Below are 6,000 nucleotides of genomic sequence, written 5' to 3'. Positions count from 1 at the left end.
CCGCTCCCCGCTGGCGTGCGCGGTGAGCTGCGAGCGCTGGGCGCTGGGGGCGGCGGCGGGGGCTGGCGTGGAGCGGGGGTGTCCTCACTGCCCCGTCTCGGGCCCCCTTAACTGGCTTCTTCTCTCTTCTTGGGGGTCCCGGCGGACCCGGGCTGGCGGCGCCGTGCTTCGGGCCGGATGGGTCCGGCCTCCAGGTGGGGGCGCCTCCCCTGGGGCGGGTGTCTCCCCCCACCTTCTCCCCCCCCCGTGCGGGTCACCCCCCCCCCCCTCCCCCCCCCCCTCGCGCGGGCCCCCCCCCCCCCCCCCCCGTGCGGGTCACCCCTTCCTCTCTCCTCCCCCTTCCCCCCCGCAGGTGTCCCCAGGTGCGGGCGCCCGCGGCCCTGGTAGCAGGTGGGCAGCCCCAGCCCCGCCGTCCGCGTGGACCGATTCCAGCCCCGTGGTCTGGTCCAGTGGTTTGTTGTGGGTTTGTCTTGTCTTCGGTTATCGGAGACTTGTGCGCAGGTTGCAGAGGTGGAGCAGGGATGGTGGCTTCTGCCGCTCCCGCACGCGCTCACTCCTTCTCCTCCCACCGGCCGGTTAGCAAGCCGAGGACCTGAGCGCCTCCACGGAGCCCGGGCTCATGTCCGCCGCGGTCCCCGCGCGTCCAATGCGGGACCTGCGTGGTTCCCCACTCTTCTCGCATCTGGATCGGTCCCACGGTGCTCCTTGGACTTTGTGCGAATTAGCTGTTTTGTACGATGCCCCTCAATTTGGATTTGTCTGATGTTTCCTCATGACTCGTTTCAGGTTATGCATTTCTTTCATTCATTCATTCATTCATTCATTCATTCGACAGGCAGAGATCACAAGCAGGCAGAGCGGCAGGCAGAGAGAGAGGAGGAAGCAGGTTCCCTGCAGAGCAGAGAGCCCGATGTAGGGCTCGATCCCAGGACCCTGAGACCATGACCTGAGGGGAAGGCAGAGGCTTAACCCGAGCCACCCAGGTGCCCCTCAGGTTATGCATTTCTTAAAAGGTTTTTAAGTCGACTCTACCCCCAGTTGGGGCTGGAACCCACACCTGCACTGAGCTAGCGGGGCACCTCTCCCAAGTTAGGCTTTTTTTTTTTTTTTTTTTTTTAAGAAATCTGTTTTTTTTTTGTTTTTAAGATTTTTATTTATTTATTTGACAGACAGAGATCACAAGTAGGCAGAGACAGAGGAGGAAGCAGGCTCCCCGCTGAGCAGAGAGCCCAATGCGGGGCTCGATCCCAGGACGCCAGGATCATGACCTGAGCCGAAGGCAGAGGCTTTAACCCACTGAGCCACCCAGGTGCCCCAAGTTAGGCATTTTTAATAAGGAAACCTCAAGAGTGACATCACGCTGTTCTCCAGAGGCACGTGATGCCAGCTTGTCCCATGACGGGGGACACTTGGGTAAGTGGTTTAGCTGTGTCTCCGTTACAAAATCCTTACCATTTTTCTGTTCGCAAGTAGTTCACCTTGCAGGGAGGTCATATAACCGCACTTCTATCACAGGTGTTTTCTGAGACAATTATTAGTCCTATTTACCAAATAAAGACTTTCTATTTCCATTATTCTTTGTACACATTGGTTGGAATCCTACTGTAAGAGGAACCTTCTGCCCCACAGTTTTCTTTAAGTAGAGTCCGCTTCCAGCATGGGCTCAGCACCCAGAGATCAGGAGTCACCTGCTCTGCCGACTGAGCCAGCTGGGTGCCCCAGAAACCTTCCCTTCTCCCCATTTGTCTCTTCGTGTTGTATAGATGTTTTTATTTTGTTTTTATTCCATTTGTTGTAATCCATTGCTGTATTGTGTTGCTGACTCTCCAGATGTGGGCTTTGGGCACCCCGTCCAGTGGGCTTCTGTGTACTTTCAGCGCGTCCCCCAACATGTCTCAGCACTACCGGATGTTCAGGCCCATCTCCAGCTTCCCTGGTCCTGGCCTGAATCGGCCACTTCTGTGAGGGGCTCTGGCTCCTCCTCGTTCTGAAAGGCGCGTTTGGAAACCAGCATCAGGCTGTGGGTGTGCTGACTGCGGTGGCCTTGCTTTGTGGCCTTCTCGGTGGGCAAAGCCAGGAAATCAGACCCATCCGCATCTGTTTCTGTATGTGTAGATCTGTGTATATATTAAAGCTGTGAGTTTGGGGGCGCCGGGGGGGCTCCGTCGTTAAGCGTCTGCCTTTGGCTCAGGTCATGATCCCTGGTCCTGGGATTGAGCCCCGCATCTGGCTCCCTGCTCAGCGGGAAGCCTGCTTCTCCCTCTCCCACTCCCCCTGCCTGTGTTCCATCTCTCTCTGTGTCTCTCTGTCAAATAAAGTAAAATCTTTAAAAAAAAAAAAAGAAAAGAAAGAAGAAAGGCCTTGCGGCACTACATGACTTTAAAAAAATAAATAAATAAAAAATAAAAGCTGTGAGTTTATATTGCTATCTCCAGTCAGCTACCCCAAGGTTCGTTCTATGTTCTTTTTCCTCTTTAAATCTGGTTCCTGTTGTCACTGTGTTTACTTACATGCTCAATCCTGGACTACACACGGGGGAATTTCGGAATCGCCAATCCGTACTTCTGTGAAAACCACGTTAGCTAGAATGTAGTATTTGCATGCAGTTGTTTTGTTTTTATCCTTAGAAGATAGAGTCCAAATATGTTTTTACCAAGTTATTTTGGTGCACGTACGCGGGTTTTTTCATGTATGTTAATCTTTTGTCGTGAAGTTAGGTTCGCTTTTTTCTCTTCATCTCTCATTGTGAGCCCTTATGGATTTGGAGTTTCGGTTTGTGAACCGTGTTGTTCTGAAAGCCAGTGGCTCCCCGGGCTGCCGGCCGGCTCAGCGCGGGGAACACTGCTCCTGATCCCAGGGTCATGAGTTTGAGCACCACGCTGGGTGTGGAGAGCACTTAAATATGTAAATAAACAACAGAAACGTCAACAGCTTTTAACTGTAAGCTGATTCAACTTCCCTTCCACTTTATTTCTCATTTACTCAGTTTTTACTTGTTTTCTGTTATTGTTGGCAAGGAGATTTGGCAGATGTACGTGCCAACAACAGAGCACTTCCCACCCCACCCCCCCACTCTAGTGGTGCCCCCGACCCCAGCAAGTGCCACGGGTGGAATTAAGATCCATTTTGGCTCCTGTCTCTTATTTCCGATTTTGCAGATGGTTGTGGGACTATTTTTGGCAGTCAGTGAAGCATGGGAAGAAAGGCTTGTGGTCACAGGCCCATGATTTTCATGCCCTGGATGTGCCGGAAGAGGCCATGTGTGGAGTTCAGCTCAGATAGCCCACGCTGCGTCCCAGCTTGGGTGCAGAACCAGAGATGAGCCACCTCTGCACTTTCCTTCAAGTTCCACAAAAACGTCTTGCAAATTAAACTCACTACCTGTGTTTATAGAGCGATGAGGGAACACTCCTTAATGAGGTCCGTTTGGGTTCTTCCACGTTAGGAGTGGCGGGGCTCATCTTACTAGTGGCCGAGTCCAGAGCCTAACGCAGCCGGGGCCGCAGTCCTCAGGAAGGAGGTGAACGGGAACCCTGCTTTGGACAGCTCTTTGCTCAGCCAGCGTGCCCAGTCGTCCTGTTCGTAAGCGTCTAGTGACCAGCTTTCCCCTGCACAGACGTTCCCTTGTGTAAGCTGTAGTGGCTGTAAGTGCTTATGCTGTAACGCGGTCATTCGAGCAACGCTTTCCCAGTTAAGTACTCATCAGATGTTTATTGTAAAACAAATTGCCCCAAATCTGCTCAGCCCCGCAGTGCGAATAATTCTAGTGTCATATTTGCCCATCGGGTAACTTGCAGGCTCATCTCTGATGGGTTTTACTCTGATGGTCTGGTTCCCTGGGTGAGTGGTAAGATTAACCCATGGGACAGAAACACCCTGTCCTACTCCTTCCCTGTTCGTCCAGCATCTAGACCGCGCAGGAAGGCTGGGCACAGCTCCAGGACACGCCATGCCCCCTGCAGAGCCCCTGTGCTTGGGAAGCTCCGCACCTCCCATGTGGTTCTTTGTGGTTCCCTGGGACTTACCTTTGTCTCGAGCTCTGTCCTCCTAACCGTGGCGCCAGCTGTCAGAACACCTGGCATGGGCTCCCCCGGCGGCTCTGGCCACCTCTGGCTCCCCCCGAATTTGCTAGGACTCGTCGGCGTCTCCCACTGTCGGGAAGTGCCCGCTTCTGAGCCTCTCTCACCCTGCGCTCTGTGCGAGGCGCGCCAAGACCCAGGTGTTGCCCCCACCTTGCCTGCGACAAGGCTGCCCCTCCCGTCGTGCACCCGCTGCAGGCCGCTGGCGAGGCTCGGGTGAGCGAGCCCCAAGCCGTTCCACACTCCTGGCGGCCCCTGGGATGCTTTTGTGTGTGTTGCTGCCTGAGGTCATCTTCCAGACGGGGCCGCTGCTGCCTACATCCAAATGGGGGCTGCAGCCTTCCGTGCAGGGGAGACCTTGGCTTTCACGAGGCGTTCTTTCCATCTTCCTGACCCTGGCGATTTCCAGGCGCTAGGTCTGAAATAAGGGTTAGAAAGCTCCGTGTTTCACACACACAGAAGTCAGAGTGATGGTGTGGCCTCGCATGGCCCTGCTCCATCCCCTGCTGACCCCCCGGTCCCCTAGAACACTGGGAACGCCATGCACAAAGCCAGGGTAACGGTGCGTCTCTCCCCTCAGTGGGATGTCTGTAGTTTCCCCAGAAGCTTCACGCCATCCCTCCTGAAAACTGGACCCTTGCTGGGGACATCCGCTGGCCGACCTGTTGGGTCCATCTGACTCTGTGACGTTTAAAGCCGATTATTGTCAGCCTCGGGGCTTTTAGGCTCATCCTTTGGTGAGATCACCCAGCAGCAGGGCACAGGATGCTCTGTGATGAGGGAAGGGGTGTGCGCCGTTGCAGGGCGGTTACCAGTGGGTACTGCACCATCTAAGCTGCTCGCTCCCTAGGAGGGAGCTGTCCCGGGACTCCCCGAATACTGTCCCAAACAGGTTGAACTTTACCTTGAGAATGGCCAGAGCCATGTCCAGACACCGTACAGACATGGTATCCCGTGGTCGGCTCTCTGGATTACGGGAGTACCCCTGTGGGTAGCGGTGTGACCAGAGCCTTCACGAGGCGAAGCTGGTGGCAGGGTGCCTGGCACAGGACAGGGCGCTCGTGAGCGGTCCCCGGAGGAGGGGGGGCCCGTAGACCTGGCAGACGTCGGTGTGTTCTCTGCGAAGGACCGTGGTGATGACTCATGGGCGCTTCGGGCGACAGTCTGAGTCACCAGAGGTCGCAGTAGCGGGGGCCTCATGTGGTGGTGTGTGTTTGCTTTAGTCCCGAGTCATCCCCTGCGAGTGGGCACAGGCATGTGGGTGGCCTGTGCGAGCGCCAGGTTTTGTTGACCAAACTGGGCCTGCCCCGGAGCTCCTGGGCCACGCGCACAGCTCCCCCGCTGGCTGGTAGTGGGGTGCGTGCACCTTGGGGGTTTTGGGCAGCTAGTAGATACTCAGATAGTGTGGGCAAAGCCCCAGCCGTGGAGGTCGCCGGTTCCACCCCCGGGCTTTTGCTGGGCTGGGCGGCCTGCCTGGCCTGCCGTTGTCCCGGGTTCTCAGTGGTCCCGGGAGCCCTGCAGCTGGTGCAGAGACCGTGGCCCAGGCAGGGCCTGTAAGGCTCCTGAAGGCCAAGCAGGGCCCCTTCGTGCTCTGTGCCAGTGGGTGGAGGGTTCCCTGGCCTCTGCCCCGGGCAGCCCAGGGCCCAGTCTCTCTGCTGGTATGCGGAGTTGCCTCCTCTGCCCGTTTTCTTTTGTGCTTCCGTCTCGTCCCAGGGTGGTGGCGCACGGGTGCAGGGGCCTTACCTGCCCGCCTGCAGAGGAGGCCACCCAGCCCCTCGCGCCTGGTAACCGTGGAATAAATTCTCGCTGGAGGAGCGGAGGAGGGTTCTAGGAAGCTCGCCGTGTCCGTGGGGGTGTTTTGCTGCTTTCTGCTAACGGCAATGTGGCCTTTGCAGGGCTTTGCTCCTGCGCGGGCCAAACA

The 6,000-nt window shown here is 56.5% G+C and overlaps 1 protein-coding gene across 2 annotated transcripts in view; it reads left to right on the top strand.

Annotated features, from left to right (window-relative positions):
• The window catches only part of LOC111160295 (coiled-coil domain containing 57), a 94,539-nt gene continuing 88,539 nt past the window's right edge, over window positions 1–6,000 (top strand). For both annotated transcript variants that reach the window (XM_022523252.1, XM_022523251.1), the window contains exon 1: window positions 1–22. The gene's annotated coding sequence lies outside the window, so the exon portion shown is untranslated. The remainder of the gene's footprint in view (window positions 23–6,000) is intronic.

The sequence above is a fragment of the Enhydra lutris genome, unplaced genomic scaffold, assembly GCF_002288905.1.
Source record: "Enhydra lutris kenyoni isolate GAN:26980312 unplaced genomic scaffold, ASM228890v2 scaffoldscaffold75, whole genome shotgun sequence".
Lineage (NCBI taxonomy): Eukaryota > Metazoa > Chordata > Mammalia > Carnivora > Mustelidae > Enhydra > Enhydra lutris.
The sequence above is the reverse complement of the archived record's forward strand: the minus strand, read 5'-3'. Positions and strand labels throughout refer to the sequence as shown.